Source organism: Nannospalax galili, unplaced genomic scaffold, assembly GCF_000622305.1.
Source record: "Nannospalax galili isolate Female #2095 unplaced genomic scaffold, S.galili_v1.0 scaffold717, whole genome shotgun sequence".
NCBI lineage: Eukaryota > Metazoa > Chordata > Mammalia > Rodentia > Spalacidae > Nannospalax > Nannospalax galili.
Window position 1 is genome coordinate 328,646 of NW_008339763.1, and position 23,158 is coordinate 351,803.

At 42.8% G+C, this 23,158-nt stretch overlaps 1 protein-coding gene and 2 pseudogenes across 4 annotated transcripts in view; 1 reads left to right on the forward strand and 2 right to left on the reverse strand.

The window, feature by feature from the left end:
• Positions 1-2,475, reverse strand: part of LOC103735300 — a 6,492-nt pseudogene extending 4,017 nt beyond the window's left edge.
• Positions 1-23,158, forward strand: part of Arhgap39 (Rho GTPase activating protein 39) — a 105,920-nt gene that overhangs the window by 28,682 nt on the left and 54,080 nt on the right. The window contains exons 2-3 of one of the 4 annotated variants that reach the window (XM_029564171.1): positions 8,571-8,639; positions 12,294-12,415. The exons of the other annotated variants lie outside the window; for them this stretch is intronic. The gene's annotated coding sequence lies outside the window, so the exon portion shown is untranslated. The remainder of the gene's footprint in view (positions 1-8,570; positions 8,640-12,293; positions 12,416-23,158) is intronic. 4 annotated transcript variants of the gene reach the window in all.
• LOC103735301 lies at positions 18,058-18,453 on the reverse strand (annotated as a pseudogene).

A 23,158-nucleotide genomic window follows, 5' to 3' on the forward strand; every position in this document is an offset into this window, starting at 1 on the left:
GAGACATCTTTTTTCTAAAAAAAGACGTTTAAAATTTTTATTTTTACAAATCACAGTTAGTGAACACAAAACCTTCACCTGTATAGACCACACTCCAACTGGGTCCCAGGCACTGCTTTGAGAAAAGCTACTCCAAGGGGTGGGGCTGGGGGTGGGGGTGGGGGGGTTGCTGGATAGGCAGGAACCCACAAGGTGCAAAGTCCAGGAAGAGGAGGAGGCAGCCACAGTGTATACACTGGATGATGTGGCTCACCTGCAGCTTGCTTTTGGGAACGGGACAAATGCAATTGGTTCCAAAGTTGGTGTCCCATGTCTGGATGCAGCACAGGCAGCACAGGTTCTGGTAGCCCTGCTTTTTCCAGCTTGTAATCCCAAGTTTTTTTCTGCATAGTCTTCTTTAATGCAGTATTCAGAGTTCTCTGCTTATGGCTTTCTACTTGTAAGAGAGGTCAAAGATGTAGTGGGTTTTCTGGTGATGGATCCTGAAGATGGGCCACAGGGATTCCACTTTCCTCTTCCCCTCCTTAGGTTCTGTTTCAGCTTCTCTCATCTTTTGATCTAATTCATCCAGTATTGGTTCGATCAACTCCCAGTCATCTGGAAGAGCTTTCCAGCTTCTTTTGACTTTAAAAACAAAACCCTGGTTTTTGCAATTACAGATTTATATTCTTGTCCAGCTTTACCAGTGAATTACTCTGTGACTTTGGAGATCACTTTTCTTCTTTGGTCCTCAGTCTCATCGGAACCTCAGGCACCTAGCTCTGCTGCTTCTTTATTAGAGACATCTTTTAAAAACTTATTCCATTTTTATTTGCATATGTGTATGTGTGCATACATGATACAACATGCATGTAGAGGTCAGAGGATAACTTGTAGGAGTTAGTTCTTTCCTTCCACCATGTGGGTCCTGAGAATTGAAGTCAAGTTACAGGCTGGGCTGCAGCCCCTTTATTGTTTGTTTGTTTGTTTGTTTGTTTGTTTTTGAGACAAGGTCTAGCTGTGTAGCCTTGGCTGACCTGGAACAAGCTATGCAGACCAGGCTGACCTTGAACATGTAGTGATCCTCCTTCCTCTGCCTCCTGAGTGCCAGAGTTACAGGTATGGCACCATGTCTGGCTTATGTGTGGTGTGTGTGTGTGTGTGTGTGTGTGTGTGTATACACATGCATATATGTGCAGGTATGTTCACCTGTGTATACATATATGGAGCCCAGAGGTCAATGTCAGCCATTTTCCTCTCTTGCTCTCCATCTTTGTTTCTTTTTTGAGACAGGGTCTCCTTGTAGCCTCAGCCAGGCTAGATAGAACTCACTATATGGACCAGGCTGGCCTCAATCTCACAGAGATTGCCTGCCTCTGTCTCCTAAGTGCCGTGCAACCACACCTAGCAGTGTACTCCATCTTTTAAAAAATGTTTTAAAATTATATTTAGTGTATGCGTGTGTGTGTGTGTGTGTGTGTGTGTGTACCATAGCACATGTGTGGAAGTCAGAGGACAACTTGCAGGAGCTGGTTCTTTCCTTCTACTGTGTGGGTCCTTGGGGGATGGAACTCAGGTTGTCAGGTTTGGTAGAAAGTGCCTTTACCCACTGAACAATCTCACAGACCTCCAACCTTATTTTTTAAGACAAGGTCTCAGTGAATCTGGAGTTTGCTATTTTGACTAGACTGGCTGGCCACTGAACTCCAAGGATCTGCCTATCTCCACCCCCCTTGAACTGGAGGTACATACCACTGTACCTGACTTTTATGTGGGTCTTGGGGATCTGAACTCAGTTCTTTATGCTTGCTGTTGGGAGAATTCTTTTTCTACCCCAATGACCAAAGTATGATTCCACCAGAGTTCACCCTGGGAAACAAATGAGTTTATTGGGCTTATAGTTGAGGGGCTTACTTATGGGTGAGGGGCTACTTACAGAAGTGTGGGGGACCACAAAGCTGCTGCGTGAGAAAGCCTCATCCAGCACATATGATGACTTCCCATAATTGCATAGATGGAGCTCCCCCTTCAGTTAACCTTCCCCAGTGTGCAGTTGAGGCAGAATTGCATATAAATGGCTGGGAGGAGCTAGAATCTCAGGTGAGAGTCCAGTGACCCTCCTAGCCCTTCCTTCTCTGAGGAAATGTCAACAGGCTCTTCTTGCCAGCAAGCACAGCTAATCTGATGAAGATAGCAGTTGTTTTTCTTGGAGGACCTTGGTCTATAAGACTTGCACAGCAAATATTTGACCCACTGAGTCATTTCCCATCTTCACCATTCTGCTGGCTGCCTCTAGTCTCCTTAGCACTGGCCTGTGCTAGCAGCTGTTTATGTGTAAGTTTTTCAGAAGCTGGAATTCACTTAGAGTAAACATATGGTCCAGGGACTTACAATTCTACTTCCTGAGAGCGCATCTAGGTTTGGGGACAATTTACTTACAGGACAAGCCATGTCCTTCTTTTCATGTCCTACATTAGGCTTTAGTTTATCTATCATGTTGATGTTCTCGGGGCACCTAAGCCAGAAGGCCTGGAACTAGACAGTGGTTCCACATTCAAAGACTATGTCTCTGAACTTACCTGTCCCAGAGAGAAGCCTGCAGTATGTGGTGCTCTCCAATGAAAGCAACCAATAACTAGAATGGCTACAGCCCCAAGAAAGATGGCCTTGAGGATAACAACACAAATAAGGGTCCATACTACTTTGGCACAGGTCCTGGGGTAGGTACTGCCTGAGTATGACCTTATGGCCAGCCTTCCCCTGATACCTGGCCCCTTCATATTTCAGTTCATGAAGTGTCTCAAAATTTTGCAGCATGTATAACCTATCCTGATAGTTCTTTGTGGCCAGCATAGGCATTTGCAGTTCTGGATGTGTGGTTAACATGGTATGAAGCTGTATAGAGCAAGCCATGGGTCCTGATCCCCATTGCAGAACCACTGGTCAGTCAACTATAGACAAGCTGGGTATTTTGTTTGCTTCCTTCTTGGTAAAATGGAGATTACAGTTAATACCTGGTCAGTGGCCTAGTGAATTCAGTGCCAGTTTTTCAGTCCTCTTTTTACCTGCTGCCAGGGACACAGAGATGGAGGGCTGGCTGGAATCTGGTCTGAGGCAGGTCTCCAGGATGAGGGTGGCAGTAGGTGGTAGAGGACCCACTAGGGACAGAGTCTAATTAAACAAACTAGGGTTCTAAGTAGAAATGATGCCTGGAGAAAAGGGCCAATCACAGAGTAAAGGCACTGAGCTCAGATTTAGAGTGGAGACACCCATCCAGAGCTGAACCTCAGGCTCAGAGAAGGCAAGTGTGAAGACATGCTTGGGGTTGGGCTGAAGGTAAAAGCTCTGGAAATGACACCTCCCTATCAGGGAGTGTGAATGAAGAGAGAAGGTGGTAGATGCTAACACTGAAGACCATGTGTCTGTGTGTAGGGAGGACCTATGTGTATGTGTTTTTGTGCAGTGTCTGTGGAGGCTGAAAGAGGGCATTGGATCCCCTGGAGCTAGAGTTGCAGGGGGTTGTGAGCTCCCTGATGTGCATGCTTAAAACTGAACGAACTCAGTTCCTTTTCAAGGGCACTGTATGCTCTTAACCACTGAGCCATCTCTGCAGCCCCTTTACTTGGAATGTAGATTGAAGTTTTGTTCCTGCATGTTGTTTTGTTAAAATGTTTGTTGTGTTTTATTATTATAATGCAAAATTTTCCCTGTAATGATTGACAGAAATGCATATTAGAAAATCACATGATTTATGAACTTCTAAATTATCAGAAACTAAAAGATGTTCTACAAAAGCATATTAGCCACAGAGATACCTATGTGTTACTCCTGTATTTACATTATGAGAAGTGTTATAGATATGATTTAGTAAGTTCTTTTGTATTGAGATAATTTATGTGGTAGAAATTAAAACTTAAGTTAATGCCAAGATAGTCAAAAGACTCTAACTCCCAAATTTTTAAGTTGTAGGTAATTTTTCAAGACAGGGTCTCCATGTGTATTCCAGACTGCCCTCAAACTCAGTGCTCTTGCTTCATCAGATTGCTGGGATTACAGGGTGTGCCACTACATCCAGGCCCATGCTGTAATTTTTAAAAATATATTTTTTAATGTATATGAGTGTATTGCCTTCATGTATGTAAGTGCACCCATGTTGTGCAATGCCCACAGAGGTCAGAAGAAGGATCTCACTATGAAACCCAAGCTGGGCTAGAACTATCTTCCTGCCTTCCTGTCCCAAGTGCTGAGATTACAAGGTGTTTCATAGTGAGATCCTGCTCAAAAACAAAACCCAAACATCAAACCTTATTCAAAATTTTATGTTCTAATGGTCCATGCTATATAGGAGTACTTTAACCAGAATATGATTTGAATATGAACTTGGTAAAATTCAGAACACACTATAATGCTCTTCAAATACTTTTTATTTATTATTTTTATGTATACAAGTGTATTGCCTGCATGTGTGTAAGTGTACCCATGTTGTGAATGCCTGCAGAGGTAGGAAGGCGGCACTCGATTCCCCTGGAACTGGAGTTATGGATGATTCTTAGTCTCCATGTGGGTACTGGGAATCAAACCTGGGTCTTCTACAAGAGCAGCCAGTGCTCAACCGCTGAGCCATCTCTCCAGCCCAACATTATAATGCTTTTAACTACAAATCAGAAGTGACTGGTCTTTAAAATGCTAGACTTTGTAGAAGATTTCCTGAGTTGGGCACACAGTTCTCATCTTTTGTTTTGGATTTTTGTTTTGTTTTGTTTTGTTTCTTGAGATAGGATCTCCTTGTAACCCCAGCTGGCCTAGATAGAATTCACTACGTAGTCCAGACTGGCCTCAATCTCACAATCATCATCCACCTTTGCCTCTGCCTCCTCAGTACTGGGATTAAAGGCATTCACTACCATGCCCTGCTTTTACTGTCATTTATTCTTTTGTCCAAACTCAACAATATACACATTTCCAAAGCAATCTCATCATGACAGCTAATGCAACTGAATGATGAAGTTTATTTATCTAACAGGTTGATATGGTCAGTAGATGCAGATCAGTTTGTTCATCATGCGGTTTCTATGTGGCTGTTGGTTTGTTTAAAAGTGAATGGAGGGTAACTTTTTCCTGGGAACATTGGAGTCTGGGCTCCCTCAGAGCTGGCAGCTGAGAGGCTAGGACCTATGTACAGCTCTCAGGGTTCCTCATACCTGTGAACTCTGTTCCAAATTCTCTGAAACTCCCAGGGCTACTGTATCTGCTTGATACCGCCGCTGCTTCTAGGCACAGTATTTTTTTTATTTTTTATTTTTTGGCACTTGACACACTTTTATTTTCATGACAGCAGTTTCTTTACTAGAAGATTTTTATTTGCTCTGTCTTCTTTCTTGCCCTGTTTATGCTTTTTGTCTTTGTATAGGGAGGGAGCCTGGCTGGGTAGCTCCAGTCATTTGACATTTGTTGGGAACTTGGTTTATGCCCTGGTATGTGGTCAGTTTCAGAAATGTTCCATGAGCAGCTGAAAGAAGCAGTTTGTCTTGTTTCCTGGGTACAGCATTCTACATACCCACCAGCTAGAGCCTGGCTAGTTGGGTTACAGTCTTCTGCCATTTCATGACTTTCTGAATTTCTTGCACTTTTATAGTCATGCATAATTTAAGAAAGGGAATATGTTCCAATTTGTGTATTATTAGGCTGCTTGTCATGCAAACACCATCAAGTGAACTTGTATGACTAGAATAGCTACAGTGTCACCAAGCAGTGTGATCCAACAGGATCCTTATTGCTATGTCATGTACATCTGTATCTGAATCTTTAAAAATCTTGCCTGACACTTAGCTAGACCATTAGTCTGTTTATATTTATTGCAATCATACCACGTTTGAACTAATTTCTGCCATCTTACTTTGTACTCTGTCTAGTCATTTTAGGAATGGTGTATAATTTTTCTGTTGCTTTGATAAAACAACATAACAAAGGCAGCATATAAAAGGAGGAGTTTATTTGGCTTGCAGTTCCAAAGGGTGTGGAGGTGGTACAAAGCTGAACACTCCCATCTTTTCACAGGCACAGGAATCAGAGAAAAGCAAGTTGCAAGTGAACTAGGCTATAAACTCTCAAAGCCCACCCCAGTAGCATGCTTCCTCCAACAAAGCCACACCTCCTAAAGGTTCCATGACCTTCTCCAAACAGTACCACCAACTGACCAAGTGCTCAAATACTTGAGTTTATTAGGGACATTCTCATTCAAACCACCACAGATGGGTTACTTTTTCTTTCTTTCTTGACCATTTTTGTTTTATATATGTAAAAAATTTTTCAACATTAATATTCAGCTTCCATAGTGGATTTTTTTAGTATTAATTTTTTTTATTTTTGATTATGTGTATGCCTGTGTGTGGGATGAGTTGTTATCAATTGTGAGCTGCCCTATGTGAGTGCTAAGAACCAAACTTGGATTCTCTGCAAGAGCAATACATTCTTTTTTTTTCAGTCTTTTTGAGACAGGGTCTCCCTGTAGCCCCAGCTGGCCTGCGCCACCACACCTGGCAGCAGTACATACTTTTAACTGCTGGGCCATCTCTAAAACCTCCCATAGTGGATATTTAAACATGCAGAGTTCATTTATCAAAACCTGAAATGGAAATGAGTATGGTGGCAAAATCACTTTGAGAGTGATACAGGAGGATCAGAACTTCAAGGCTAGCCTGAACTATAGAGTAAGACTTTGTCCCAAAACAAACAACAAAAACAAAATGAAATTTGTTTGCATTTTTGCCCTTCCCAAATGTCTCAGCCTTGCTGCAGTCAAGGCCAGGCCATAACTTGGGCCCTAAAGGAAGAACAGTGGGCCCTAAAGGAAGAACAGTGAGTGTCTTCCAGCTCATCATATACCCTCCCAGCCTGGAATCTCCTCTGAGTCCTTTCTTCTGCTTTCTTGAGTATGGTAAACATAGCTCAAGATCAGCTGCAGGCCAGGGCCCTCAGAGGCTGCTCCAAGTGGTCCCCTCTCCTCTTCAGGTTCCAGTAGGTTCTTTTGGTCTTTGACCTCTTGGGCTCTGAGCATTTTTGCCTGCTCACAGGTTTTTGTCCAATAGCAGTACTTGCTTTTTTTTTCTACCAGAGAGGGCATCAAAGCTCTGTAGTTTCTCTCTGACAAAGCATATGTTCTCTCCATTACCATCTAGTTAGGAGCTAGTCTGAAGTCTTAAAAATAGAGCAGAATGCTGAGCATGGTGGTGCATGCTTTTAATCCTAGTGCTTGGGAGGTAGAGGCAGGTGGATGGATCTCTGTGAGAACAAGGCCAGCCTGGTCTCCATAGCAAGTTCCAGGGCAGCTGGGGCTATAGGGAGACCCTGTCAAAAAATAAAAATAAAAAATAAAATATGGAACAAAAACCAAACCAAAGAGTAGATCAGGCTGCCTACCTAGGACATCTCTCCTGTCCTTTTCTAGTTCCTTCTTGTAGGTTGGCAAGGTGATAGCAGTTTTGGAAGTCTCATTGACTTTTTAAAAAAATATTTTATTTATTATCTTTATGTGTATGAGTGTATTGCCTGCATGTATCTGAGTGCACCCGTGTCGTACAGTGCCACAGAGGCCAGAAAAGCATGTCGGATTCCCCTGGAATTAGAGTTAAAGATGGTTCCTAGCCTCCATGTGGGTGCTGGGAATTGAACCCGGGTCCTCTGTAAGAGCAGCCAGCGCTCTTAACCCCTGAGCCACCTCTCCAGCCCCCTTATTGACTTTTCTTACTTGCTGTGGTTCAGACTTTGGCTGGTCTGAAGAGGTCATAGAAGACTGTCAGGTAAGTTTTCCTGAAAGTGGACTCCATCATGGGGTGTGAGGACATGTTTCTCAACTTCATCAATCATTTTCCAGTACTGCCACTGAGTACCTAGAAATAACTTCCCCAGGAGTGGCAAAAGGCAACATGGGCTTGGCCTCCCTGAGCACCTGCTGTACAAAGAGGTACCTAATGGCACATGGCTGTGGGTGTGTGAGTCTCCATCTTCTGTTTGCACCTCTGGCTTCATTTTCTTTCCTACATACTATATGATACAGTATTTTTCCTATGAGTACACTATATTCATGATGCCCTTACCTTATACATCACTATCAGTCTTCCTCACTGAATTGTCCTAATCAACATTTCCTAGAAAGGTGAGCATACCAGGCCATCCCCTGACTTGAACCCATACTGGTTTTGACCTAGAACTGGAGTTGTTTTTAATTAATTAATTTATTTATTTATTTTTATTTATTTGTGTGTGCGTGCGTGTGTGTGTGTCCTTTCTGAGACAGGGTCTCCTCCCTGTAGCCCCAGCTGGACTGGAACTCACTATGTAGACTGGGCTGGTCTTGAACAAACACAGAGGTTCACCTATCTTTACCTCCTGAGTGCTGGGACTAAAGGTGTATACCACCACACCTGGCTGGAGTTACTTTATCTCTTATGAAAACTAGAAATGAGCGGTTTAGTCTGTGGACAGTCATATATGACCAGTACTTTCTCCAGCAGCAGTCCTGACAAGGACTTGGCTGGAACTCTGTAGTTGTATGCCCAGAGGTGACTTTCTTTCCTGTTTCTGATAAGCAGATAACGCCGCAGAGCGGGTATGAGCATGCTGTATGTGGTCTCAGCAGAAGACTGGAGGATTGTGACAAGGTACTACAAGGGAGGTGGCACTGAGTCACTGATAGGAACCAGGGCAACATAGAACAGGGAAGGGATGGCCAGTGGGGGTTGTCATTTCCTCTGACCACTTCTCTGCACAATGGGCCTTGAGGGTGGGTACTCACCAGTGCTTCCTTGGGGTGTCTCCTGTTGCCAGCATTTCCAGGTGCTGCTGTTTCCTAGGTCCTCCCCCAGAGAGCAGGAAGGATCATGTTGATGACCTTGGTTGTTTCCTTGCCAGCCCACCTTAGGACACAGTGGCTGCCCCAATGAGTATGGCCACAGGATTCCTACTGGTCAGTACTGGCTTCTTTCCTGCTCTTATAGTCACTGCTAGATCCTGTGTCCTTTGTATAAACATAGTCAATGGGGGAGGGTATCAGCCAATGATGGCACCAAGGGTGTCCTGATACTCATCTTGATTCACCCCTCTCCTAAAGGTAGGCTTCTTCATGCAGGGGCCAGATGTTGGCATACTCACACACAGGCATGGACACAAGCACATGCTGGAAGTGGTAGGGAGGGGAAGACCATGTGAGGGTATTGCTGGCACCAGAAGCAGATTGCTGTTTCTGGGACTCATTCTCTAAACAGACCCCATCAGGAGCCAGTACAGAGCGTCCTCTGTTCCAGAACTCAGCGTAGGAAGTTGGAATTGAGAACCTTCTCGCCCACTCATGACCGGAACTTTCCCACAGTGAGGGATGGAAGGAGGAACAGCCAGCACAGGGGTGGGGGTGCCAGTGAGAGGCCCATCATGTGGATGGCACCTGGCCTACTCCCTGGGTGTCTGTAGCCTCAGAGTGTGCTGTGGCCAAGCCTGCTCTATACTTGGGAAGTGGACATACTGGGTTCTGGACAGAACCTACTCAGAACAGATCTTGGTTCTAGATGTTATATATCCTCCATCTGGTAACTGTCTTGATATCAGCATAGCCCATCAATCCTGGTTGCTCTCTGCTGATCTTTCAGATGGAGGCTGAAAAGGCCTGCCTCAGACTTCCCTGTAGAGAAAGATAGGAATGCAAAATATGGTGAGTGCCCAGCAAAGGGTAGCCACTATCAGGTTATGTAAGACATTCATATCTGTGTTGCTCTCCTATGTAGGCATCCATCAAAAAGTTTGGCAAAGCCAAGCATGGAGACACACACCTATAATCCCAACAATGGGGAGTTCAAGGCCAGCCTTTACTATATAGTAAGTTCAATGCCAGCTTGTGCTACATGAGCCTGTTTTTAAAAAGAAAAGCAGTAGCAGCTTAGCAGTTTGGAAGCAAGGGAGCTATAAGACAAAGCCACCACCTTCCTTGGCAGCTTCTGACCATTCTCCAGGCTCTACACCATCAAGATCAGAACTAAGTATGCTAATACAGGAGTATGGGGATACAGAATGTTCCAGACACAGCAGTGCCTAGCCCTGGGACCCTCTAAGTAAATTCCTATCCTTCCCAACAGGAAACAAGGTGTTGAGCTCTTAAGTATGACATGTGTGACTCACTCTGTGGCCTCACCTCTTCATGGTATCTCCTAGTCCTGGCTGGTAAGGTCAGCCATCTACAGACAGTGAAGGAAAATGGGCAGGAGCTGGTCCTTCAGCTGTACCAAAAGTAGAGAATAGACATGCCATCAGTAGATCATGGATGGTTGGTTCACTAAATAGAGAAGCCTTAGCATTGATGGAGCATGTCTCCTTGCACTATACCAATGCACACTGTAGAACCTATTGATGGGACTCTATTGGAACAGTTGGGCACTTCTCACAGGATGGTAGTACTTCCTATCTCACAGTAATTGGGAAAACAGCAAAGAACAAAGTCGATGTCAGTGGCCTGAGACAAATGCTTAGATGCCTCCACACTACAACTCCAGAAGGAGGAGAGTCCAAGAATAAGGAGTCAGAGCCAGGTAGGATGGCTGATCTTGAATGCCACCATCCAGATGGGAAGGTAAGAAATTCCTAAGAAAACAGTTGAGAATGGAGATGAGCATAGATGTCACTGAACACTAATAAAAATTAAAACATACCACTCTGAAAATAGAATTTAAAAATGAACACAGAAGGTACAAGCAGAATTTAAGACTGTACAGAAAGGAACAGACAGTACTGAGAGATCAGTACTGTGTTAGAGAAACTTCTATCATCAAGAAAGCAAAGGTGCATATTGGATTACAAAATCTGAGTTTAGCCTGCTCTTGTCTTCTTTTTTGTCAGCATTTTTGTTTGGCTTGATTGGGGGTGGGGGGCAGGCTTGTTGTTTGTGTGTGTTGTCTATTTTTTGTTTTATTTTTATTTCACATGCATGTGTGAATGTGTGTGGATGTACGTGTGTCACTGTGCATGTATGGAGGTCAGAGGACAGTTTGTGGGAATAGGTTCTCCTTCCACCATGTGGATCCTAGAGATTGAACTCAAGTTGTTAGTCTTGGCAGCAGGCACCTTTAACCACTGAGCCATCTCCCAGGCCCCTGGTTTTGTTTTTTGAAACCAGATCTGGATAAGTAACCCAGGCTGGCCTAGAATTAAAGATCTTCCTGCTTTAGATCCCTGAATACTGGGATTATTGGTATATACCATCAAACCTAGCTCTTTTAGCTTCTTATACTTTGAAGGTGACTTTTTTTTTTCTTCCTCCCTCTCTTTGGGCTAGATGGGGTCTCTGGGAAAAACCTAGTCAATAGTGGAGTTAAGTAGTCAGCTCCTGGCCTCATGGTCCTTGCTGTCCTCAGGACCCAACAGTGGCCATGCACGTGTCTAGCTAGCAATACCGTAGCCAGAAATCCTTATGCATTTTAATGAAGTGACTCTAGCCATACTTTTTTTCTGGGCTGGTATGGTCCAAGTTCCTCCTTTCCCCTTCTTAGAAAAGTTTTAAAAGCTGATCCTAGAAAACATACACACATGCACGCACACACGCACACACACAAAAGCTGATCCTGAAGCTGGGTGTGACAATTTACACCTGTAAACCCAGCAAGAAAGACTGAGGCAGGTGAATTCCTGTAAGAGTAGAGGCCAGCCTAGGCTATCTAGTGAATTCTATGCTAGCCTGGGCTGCAGAGTAAGACCCTTTCTCAAAAAGCATAAAACAGGCCGGGCGTGGTGGCGCACGCCTTTAGTTCCAGCACTCAGGAGGCAGAGGCAGGTGGATCTCTGTGAGTTCAAGGCCAGCCTGGTCTACATAGTGAGTTCCAGGACAGCTGGGGCTACAGGGAGACCCTGTCTCAAAAAGACCAAAAAAAAAAGCATAAAACAAAAATGAGAAGCTGGCCTTGGCTGACTGTGATTTCTGATTGAATCAGAAATAGATAGTATGGCCATCCCTTGGGAAACAGAGGAGTCAGGGAGAGTAGCTACTGAAGACTTCGAGAGCACCCTTGCTGTTCACTATGCTGCACTGTGCCCAAACGAGTCATAGGCATGGGGTTTGGAAAATGAGGCATTGTGTACCCAGCACACAGTCATGCTTTCAGAATGTGAACTGTGAACCAGTTCTTTGTGTAAGACTTGGAAAGCTCCTTATAGATGGCCTTGGAAGTAGACTCAGGCCTTCTGGAAATGCTGGCTAAGCAAAGACATATTCATCCTAATTCCTCCTTGAAACGAACAAAAAGAATGAAAATTCAAGAATTACATCTCTTCTATAGTGAATCTGAGAGCAGCTACAGACTGAGGAGGATGTCGGCCATATGGAAGAGGCGCTGCTGCCAGTTCAGTCTTGCAAGGCCAAACTATAGTGAAACAGGAGCGATTTTTAGGGATGCTGCTGGTAAGTGAGTATTTACTTTGAAGAATGGGGTCTGTGGCTTCATGGAGCCTAGTAAAAGATATGCTGGGGCATCTGAGGAGGAAGGGGTTGCTGAGGTGCCCCAGTTTTATTTTTCAAGAAGATCCATATTCTCACAGGGTAAAATAGGGGAGAAGAGAAAAAGACAGTTGCCACTGCTGTGGAACTGCAGATCTGTGTCTTCTTTAGACCAGTGCTGCTGCTCTTCCTGCCCCCCTGCTCTTCCTCCCCTCCCCCATGGGCCAAGTGAGAAATCATTAGTAGGCACACTGGGCACAGGGCCCTTTGTCTTTTTGGTGGGGGAAGGTGACAGGTCTCTCTTTAGTCCCAGCTGGCCTGGAACTTGCTTTGCTCTGTAGACCAGGCTGGCCTTTATCTTACAGATATCTGCCAGTCTCGGCTTCCCAAGGGCTGGGATTAAAGGTATTTGCCACTGCATCTAGCACACTGGGCCCTTTGAATCAGGCTGTCAATCCCTTAGACTCCCAGGGGAGAATTGGCTCATTTGAGAGGAGGCTTTCTGTGGCCTGTCCCTTTGCCCTAGTTAGTAACAGTGAAACCCATTCTGACCCATGTGTTCCCACTGTACCAGGCAGCAGACAGAGGCTACAGCAGTCACTCAGAAACTTTCTGAAGACTGTCTTATCTGAACTACCAGGGAAGAAATTTATTGACCATGGTAGAGATACTGCTGTATGTTAGACTTTGAGTCTCAAACTGCCAGTGACACACAGTCTACCCCGACTATGGCCAATTCAGAGCAAAGTAGAGTCTTGAGATGAGAGTTGTGAGACTTACAAGGGTCTCTTGTACCTTTGTAAACTGGGTGATGCTGCAGATCAGCTGGCCTGAGTTGGGCCTCTGCCATGCTTGACTATATCACAGGCTAATCCCAGACAAGATTTGGTAGAAGAGGGTTCCTCAGTTCTAAGTTTGTTCACCAAAAGCAACTTGGGGAGAAAAGAGTTTATTTCATCTTATGTTACAATCCATCATCAAGAGAAGCAAGAGCAGGAGCTCAAACAAGAACCTGGAGGCAGGAACTGAAGCAGAGACCATGGGGGAATGCTGGTTACTGGCTTGCTTCCTCTGGCTTGCCCAACTACCTTTCTTATACAGCCCAGGCCCAGCTGCCTAGGGATGGCACTGCCCACAGTAGGCTGGGCCTCCTGCCTCAATTAGCAATCGAGAAAATGGCCTTGAGATATGCCCATAACCAATCTGATGGATACAATTTCTCAATTGATGTTTCCTCTTCTCAGGTACTCTAGTTTGTGTCAAATTGACAAAAGTAACAAGCACATGGAACAACATCCAGTCTGAGTCGGATGCTTAGTCCTGCTCCTTCTTTGTTTAAAGATGCCCATAAGGGTTGGGGTATGGTTCAGTAGTATAGCATTTGCTTAGCGTCTATAAGACTCTGAGCTCAACAGGTGTGGTAGCACCTTTAATCCCAGCACTGGGGAGGCAGAGGCAGGGGAATCTCTTAAGTGCAAGGCCAGCATGGTCTACATAGAGAGTTCCAGACCAGCTGGAGCTACAGAGAGACCCTGTCTCAAAAAAGAAAAAAAAAAGTCTCTGAGCTCCATCTCCAGGACTACAAATAATAGTGATAAAGATCACTGATAATTCAGAGCCAGAGGGCACTCTTATGTGGACACTAAGAAACACAGATAAGGAAGAAAAACCTAGAGTTAACTCAGGAAACAAGGACATTTTACATGGAACCTTCTCTGTCTAAAAAAAATTTACAAAATTCAAAATATATAATGGGGAGGAAAAAAAAGCTCAAACATTGGTGGACAAAGTGAGTTGGCAGAGCTGAAGAAAATAGTAAAACCTTAAAACATGAGACCCCTCCATTAACAGCAGCAAGAAATGAGATAGATTAAGTCCACAGAAGAACAGGCTTGTGGAAAAGCATGCTGTGAGTAGAAAAGTAAAGGGGTTGGAGAAACTGGGCATAAGGGCCAGGGCAGCAAAGAGACTGGTTTCTGGTCAATGGTTCTTGTCCAGATGTGGAAAAGGAATAGTGCCCAGAAATGTGAGGGGAAAGCAAGAGCTCTCTGATGAAGAAAGGTATAAATTTGCATGGTGAAAGAGCAGGACCTATTCCTGGAAGAATTGGATGCAAAATAAGTAGCACTGACAGAGCTCGAGAGTGTCCATGGAGGCTCCTTCGTACACAGCCAGTCATCTTGCTGACAGGATCTGCCTGTTCCAGAAGACAGTAAACCAAAGCCACAGTTCTGAAGGGCAGACAGAAAAGTGCCATCCCAGTGTTAACATGGGGCCAAGTTGCTCCGGAGTGTACAGGGTAGTAAAGCACCTGGATATAACCCACATCAGGATGGACACAGAGCCAGTGTGGAATACCTCAAGCCCCAGTACCTGAAGACATTGAACTCTGAATTCTTTTTTTTTCTTTATTTCATGGGTATGTGTGATTTGTCTGCAAGTATGTAAGTGTGCCATATATTGGAGTAATGGATGGTTATTAGCTGCCTGTGTGAGTGCTGGGACCCAAACCCAGGTCCACTGTAAGAGTAGTCAGTGCTCTTTTTTAAAAAAATATTTTATTATTTTTATTTTTTATGTGTATGAGTATAATGCCTGCATGTAGGTAGGTCCACCCATGTCATGCAGTGCCTGCAGAGTTCAGAAGAGGGTGTCAGATTCTTCTGGAACAGGAGTTACAGGAGGTTGTTAGCCACCATGTGGGTGCTGGAAATCGAACCTGGGTTCTCTGTGAGAGCACACAGTGCTCTTGACATTTGAGCCACCTCTCCAGTTCCCAAAATATGTTTTATATATCTATGTGTGTGTATGTGTGTGTGTTTGTGTGAGCTCTTAACCACTAAGCCATCTCTTCAGCCCTGAGTAGTCAGTGCTCTTTTTTTTTTTTTTCATGGTCCAAGTACATCGTATTTTTATTAAGAATAACTGGTTATAAGAATTCCACCCTCGATTCTGTAATACTTTCTATTAAAAACAATTATACAAGAGCAAATACAAAAAATATTAAATTTTGAAAACAAATCCATTATGGCTCCCTTTATATATATTATGTACACTCAAACAGGTCAAGATTCTGAGTAGAAGAATAAAATCAACGGTTATAGCTTCGAAAGCAACCCTACTTTACTACCAGAAGGCTATAAAACATGGAACTAGTTTAAGAAAGCTACAGAGTGAAAAAATTGAGCCATTTTTTTCCCCCTAAAAGTGGCTGAAAGCATAAAACTGCTTGGATGTTGATGAGTCCTCGGGGTCTGGACTATATAGCATTAGGTGCAAAGAAAGAATATCAGCCTTTTTAGACTCAGGCTCCTGAGCTCAGCTCATCAGATAGGTCCTAAGAGCCTCACTACCTGTACGCTCCAGGATCTAGCATAAAGCCATCACTTCATGATCTTTACAAGTCTTCTTTTGGCCAGAGCTTGTAGCAGTAACTGCCAAGTAGGCTTGCAGATTTGAGTGGGATGAGGAAGGAAATGTATTTGTGCTTAACTTTTTCCTAGTGATAGGAGTCCTAGGGTAGTCCTAGGAACAGAACAGTTCCTTCTACAGGAGTTGATGAGGGCTCAAAAAGATTTTATCAAGTGGCAGACCTGCTTTCAGGATACATATCTGAATATCTAACTTCCAGGTAGATAAAAAGGTATGAGCCAGCCCCAGTTACCTTCCCCATGACATCATTACTCCCTGCATATGGAGAAAGAACTCCAGTCAGTGTGCAATCAGGAGATAGTTTTGTTTTTCAATGTGGTCACTTTCTTCTCTCAAAAGGAAGAACGATAACAAAGTCATCACCACTCCAATCCTCCAAATCAAACTGTTTCATCCTCAGTATCTCATACACTTGCTGATGGAACCAATAATCCATTTCTGGTGTCATCAACCAACATCTTTCTCTAACTAGCATTATATTACTCTCCATTTTCTCTTATATCTGCACTAAATGTGGGGCTCTTACCTACCTAACAGAAGCATTCCCACAGAAAGCTCGTATTCCAAAGCTCTGCACTCAGCATTCTATGTTTTGTGAAAGCAGACAGACATCTTTTTTTTCTTTTTTTTTTTAATTTAAATTTTATGTGTATGTGTGTATTGTCTGCATGTATGTGAGTGCACTCATGTTGTGCAGTGTCGCAGAGGTCAGAAGAGGGTGTTGGATTCCCCTGGAACTGGAGTTAAGGACGGTTTATAGCTGACGTGAGGGCTCAGAATCGAACCCGGGTCCTCTACAAGAGCAGTCAGTGCTCTTAACCGCTGAGCCATCTCTCCAGCCCCAGCAAACACACATCTTAAATATAGAAATTGCTGGTTAAATTATCTCTGGAGAACATACTAAATACAAAATAATTCTCCCATGTCTGCAGTATAAAATATATCTTGCAAGAGAATTTTGCTGTTGGTAATTTGGATGTCTTTTTCAACAGCATGCTAGCTAGCAAAAGGAAACTGAGCCAGCTTGCCCCACCTGAGCTTTTCCTGAGAGCACCAAAACAGTCATTCTTCACAAGAAAGAGCAAAAGGGCAAAGGGGAAGAAACGCAGTCATTCCTCAGAAACTTTCAAAGCCCAGAATTCAATGACATTCAAAATGTATCAACTATAAAGTTTCTAGTAGTGCCTCCTAGAAACCCATCTATACTTGTACCACATACAATATTTTAAAACCTCATCCCCCAGCTCCTAATGGGAATATCCTCTACACAGCTCTCAGGACAAATCAAAGGACACTGGATACAGAAGTTAGATTATACATACTAACTCCACTCTCCAAAGAACTGAGGAACTGTTTCATCTAAAAGAACTAACTGAGCAAGAAATGTAAAACTGAAGCTGAGTAGAAAACCTACTGTTAACAAAACACTAAACAACTTGGCAGGATGTATATTCTTAGAAATGGAATGTGAGCATGTAGTATACTGTCACACAGAGAACCTAAAGGAATTATAATGGGCTCATGATAGATGCTGACATATTTTTCAAACCTTTTATCCTATTTCTGAATTTCAGTGCCAATTGAGGTAATAACTGTAGGTCAACACTAATATTAATAATCTCTGGTCCTAATCTGTAACACAGGGGAAAGTATAAGTTAACTGAAAAAATTTTGGATTCTCAAAATAAAATTTACACATATTGGATGTAACAGATCAAATGCATTTTGATGCAGTCTGAATTATCTCACAGATAGATAACCAAAGAAAGAATTCAAGGCAATTTCTTCAGGTTTTAAAAGAAAGAAGGCTCTGTGCCCCCATGAAACTTGGAATGGAAGAAAAACTGAATAGTAAATTCTCAAACATTTATTCCAGTGTCCTCTTCCTATTTCTCTTTGCTTGTTTTGTTTTTGTTTTTGTTTGAAGTCTCTAAACATGGGTCCATGATTCAAACATGAGCTGGTCAATGTTTTTCATTTGGCGAATGGGAACTGCAGCCATCATAGACAGTCGGTCCACCTGAATGATAATAAAATCCATTTTTAATAGTCACGATTCTCAGCTGGCTGGATTCTCTCCCTCTGGGGCTTTAGCCCAAGGTGAGTGCTGCAGAGGCATCTAAACACAGCTCCTGAGGTGACTTGGCAGGGATTCCCCAACTGGAAGCCTGGGCCTAGGACTTCTGAATGTGGGTCACCTCTTGGCTGGTTCTCCCAAGATTGCCTTTCACCTTCACAAACTCAGGGCATTTTCTTGCTCCATCTTGCAATTTCTGCTTCTCAAGCTCAAGCTGCTCTAACTTCTGCTGCCATTTTAATAGCTCTATTTCCAGGTCAGATTTCTTCTTTTGTGCTTCCTCTTCCTTCAGTTTTATTACTTGGTCTTGTTTTCTCTTTTCCATCACCTTCTGCAATTCTGGTTTATTCTGGGGGGCAAGACCCCTTTTTTGATTCATAAGTAGCTCTTTGTGGAGGTCTTGGTGGTTTCAGGACATTTTGACAGGATTGATCAGCTTCTGGGGCCTAATTAATTCAGGATTGTCATCTTTTATATAGTCTGGCTCAGCCATGTTTCTTGGAATGTGATAGACTTTAGGGTCGGTATCCTCAAGTGGGCTGTCTCAGCAACAAAGGTGCACAGTGGCTCTGCAGCCAGTCCTCCAGCTGAGGTGATGCGAGGGCGGCTCCGACTGCAGCAGCGACTGGGGCTTCTGAGCCCGTCCGGCTCAGGGCAGCTCGGGCCATAGCCGGTGCTCTTAACCACTGAACCATCTCTCCAGCCCCCTCAGATTTTTTTTTTTTTTTTGAGAGAGAGAGAGAGAGTAAGTACATGTGCCAGAGGATAACCCATGGTAGTTAGGTCTCACCTTCTATCATGTGGGTTGAAAAGGACTTAACTCCAGTCATCAAGGTGGGAGGTGAGCTCCTGTACTCACTGAGCAATTGCTCCAGCTGTGAACTGAATTCTGAGAATGAGCAGCTGAAACTGGTTACAGAAGAGGATGCAATAATTTAAAACACTGGTAATATAAGACTAATAAATTGGCACTTGATAGTAATGGAGGTATAAATCCACTGCCCTCAATTCTCAAAGACATGCATTCAAAGATAAATATCTAAAGTGAATAAAATGAAGAGAAATGAAAAAGCTAGGCTTTAATCACTAAGATTGAACAAAACAAAACTGCTTACTATAATTTTATTAACAGCATAATTTGAACATTTCTGCCTCCAGTTAGATATGAAATGACAGTCATAAGTATGGCAAAATCTGCAGTACATGAACCCTGGACCTAAGTGACAGTGTATTTCCTATGGAAATGTGCGTCAGCTGCTATGTGTGCACACTGGGACTGAGTAGTCATTCACAACAATGGCAGATGGGGGGCAGGTTTCTTATAGTCAGCGTGGGAGACGTGAGATGAGGACACTAGATTGATCTGTGTGACAATAGATTAGAATTGGAGACAGCAAAATGAGCTCCTTTGTAGCATAATGTAGGTAGAGATCACTGTGGATAGAAATATTTTTAGGTATATATACACCAAGACCAGCATAGGTTTCATGATTTTCCTAGGGAGATATAAAAGAAACATCTGTTCACCCTAAATAGAAAAGGAGCAACGAGTCTGTCAAGTCTATGAAGACCTAACTCCAACTTAGGACTTTTATTTTTTTAATGTTTTTACTTTTTAAAAGATGTAGCTGGGAGACTGGAGAGATGGTTCAGTGGTTAAGAGCACTGATGGTTCTTGTAGAAGACCTGAGTTTGAATCCCAGCACCCACATGGTGGAGAGCAACCCTTGGGTCCGTAACTTCAGTTCCAGGGAATCCAGTGCTCTCTTCTGCCCGCCTCGGGGACTACATGACACAGGTATACTCATACACTCATACATAGAAAATGAAAATAAATAAATAAAAATATTTAAAAGATGTAGCCAGGCATAGTGGCACATGCCTTTAATCCCAGCATTTGGGAGGTAGAAGTAGGTGGAGCTCTGTGAGATCAAGGCCAGCCTGGTCTACATAGTGAGTTCTAGGCCACCTGGGGCTGCAGGGAGACTTATAAAAAGATTTATGGGGGGGAGGGTGCCACATGTATGTGAGTGTGCACCAAGGCCAGAAGAGAGCATCAGATCCCTTGGAGTTGAAGTTAGACAGTTGTAAACCATCCAGTGTGGGTGCTGGAAACTGGACTTAGGTCCTCTAGAAGAGCAGGAAGCACTCTAGCACTCTTAACTGCTGAGCCATCTCTCCAATCCCAGTTTCTTTTATTTTTTTATATTTATTTATTTGATTTTTTTTTTAAAAAATTTGACAGGGCCTTCCCGTAGCCTCAGCTGACCTGGCACTGCTATGTAGACCAGGCTGGCCTTGAGCTCATAGAGATCTGCCTGCTTCTGCTGGGTTAAAGGCGTGCACCAACCACCAAGCCCGGCTACTTTATTTTAACCTCATATAATTTAGCATAAGGTGCAGTTGGATCAGACTGGAATTTTAGGGAAGTGTCTTATGATTCTCCAATAGGTAACAACAGTAATTCCTTTACCATAACAATGGATGTAGCTATGTGTTTTCTGCTTATTTTGTTGCTATAATGATTAATCTTGTCAGTTTGAGATTTGGAATTACCATAGAAACAAATTTCTGGGTATGTCTGTGAGGTATTATCTAGATTACGTTAATTCAAGTGAGAAAAAACTACCCAAGATGTGGGTAGTACCAGTCCATGGACTGGGGTCCTGTACCGAATAAAAACCTGGAAAGCAAGGTGAGCATTAGCATTCATTGCTCTCTGCTTCCCAACTGAATACATTGTCACTAGCTGTTTACATTTTCTGTAGCCTTACCTTCCCTGCCATGATAGGCTGTGCCCCTTGGAACTGAATTGAACTGTAAGCCAAAATAAACCTAAGTTGCTTTTGTCAGGTATGTCTTCACAGCAACTAGACAGTTAACACAGTTGCCATGATTTGGTAGGTCACCACATGGCTCAAGTAGATCTCAGAAAGTAACCGACTGTGACTAGTAATAATCAGATACATAGAGATTAGAGATGCATGTGCAAACATCTAAGTGTTAATAGCATTAAAAATGAGTTTTTCTGATGAAACAGTATATTTTAAAATGAAATGGAGATTTTTTTTTTTTTTCCTTTGGGTCTTTTTGAGACAGGGTCTCCCTGTAGCCCCAGCTGTCCTGGAACTCATTATGTAGACCAGGCTGGCCTTGAACTCACTGAGATCCACCTGCCTCTGCCTCCTGAGTGCTGGGATTAAAGGCGTGTGCCCGCACACCTGGCCCTTGGAGATCTTTTTTAAAGGTTAAAACCTCATTCAATTTTATGTCATAGGATTTATACTGAGTTCAATATTGTATAACTGTATTAATTCAACTGTGAACCTAAAAATTTATAGCCAATTTTGAAAGAGATGCATCTTTGATCTGGAAATTGTTATTGAATATGTTAATGCTGTAATGAAATGCTTCTTCTAATCGTGATTATTAAATAAATAATTTTTTAAAACTGTCTTGTGATCAATAAAATTGATCCATTTCTAGCCAGATTGATTGGGGGAAAAGTAAAAAAACATAATTCTCAATATCATAGACAAGAAGTCACTGCAGAGTGTGGGTCATGAAAGAGGCCTTGAAGCAACTTGATGCCAATAAATGTGTCTTTTATGAAGTAGGTAAGTTACTTCATAGAAAAACATGAACCATGAAGGCTCATTAAGGCTGGTGAGATGGCTCAGTGGGAAAAAAAATGTTCACTGCTAAGCCTGATGACCTGGGTTTAATCCCCAGAACCCAAATGGTAGAAGCAGAGAACAAACTTCCTACAAGTATTCCTACACACACACACAGTGTTTAAAAAGTTTTAAGTGCTTAGTTCTTGTTCTGTATGGGCCAGAGAGTGATCTATGACAGCTAAACTTGTTTTGAATGAGTATTCAAGTGTATAGCAAACCAAAGTAAAATATTAGCAAGATAGAGAATCAAATCAGGTACTCAAAATGCCAAGCAACAAATCGACTAGAAAGCTCCATTGAAGCAGTCAGCTGGAGTTCTTGATAGAGCCCAGACAGAACAGTACCCTCCCCAAGTACCCCAATGAGGCTTCCATGTAAAAGAACAACGGAAGAAAGGCAGCATCATTAAATCAGGTACTCACAGACTATCCCAGGTACTGATTGGGAAGGTTGAGGCCTGCAGCTAGAGTTCCAAATTGAGCTTTCTCTCCATAGATGAGTTTCCCATGACTGAACTTTCGACTTCTCTTTCCCACTGTAGATTATTTTATTTTATTTTATTTTATTTTTGTTTCTTTTTTTCATCATATATACAGACCAGTATATAGACCATAAGCATCAATGTAAAAATTCTTAACAAAATTTTAGCCAAACGAATCCGGAAATACATAAAAAGAATAATGATACATCATGACTAGTTCAAGTTTGTCAGAGGATCATGTGTTTCGTTTAACAGAAATTTTGTTGGTGGAGGCCTGGAGACATGGCTCTGTGGTTAAGAACACTTGCAATGCAATCATAAGGGCTGGAGTTCAGGTCCCAGAACCCACATAAGAAGTCTCACACACACGTATAACCCCCACTCCAAGGTGGGTGGAGTCAGGAGAATGGCCGGGGCTTGCTGACTTCCAGCCTAGGAGAGAGAATGTGAGCCCCAGGTTCAGAGACAAAAGAATGCCTCAAAAGAAGTAAGTGGATGGTAGAGGACACCGAACACCCTCTTCTGGCCTTTGCTCATGCATGCAGATATGCGCACCCACCCGTGTGTGCACACATAAATACACAAATCTTTTTTAAAAAAAGAAAATTTCTGGAAGTCAATTTATCAAATCAATCTAATATGAAAAACAATATTTCAATATACAAAAATGTTAAAATACACCATCCTTTCCTGATTCCTTGGTTAGGTTTATTCAAAGTTGTTGTAATTTAGACTTTTATAAATGGGATTGTTTCCTTGATTTCTTTCTCAGTATGTTTGTCATTGGTATATAGGAAGACTACTCATTTTTGTATGTTACTTTTGTGTCTTGCCACTTTGTTGAAGGTTGCCTTTAGGGTCTCTTATACATAGAATCATATCATCTGCAAATAAGGATATTTTGACTCCTCCCTTTCCTATTTGTACACCAGGTTATTTACTTCTCTTGTCTTATTGTTCTAAGTAATATTTCTAGTACTATATTGAATATGAGAGGAAAAATGTACACCCTTGTTTTTTTATTTTAGTTTAAGTGCTTT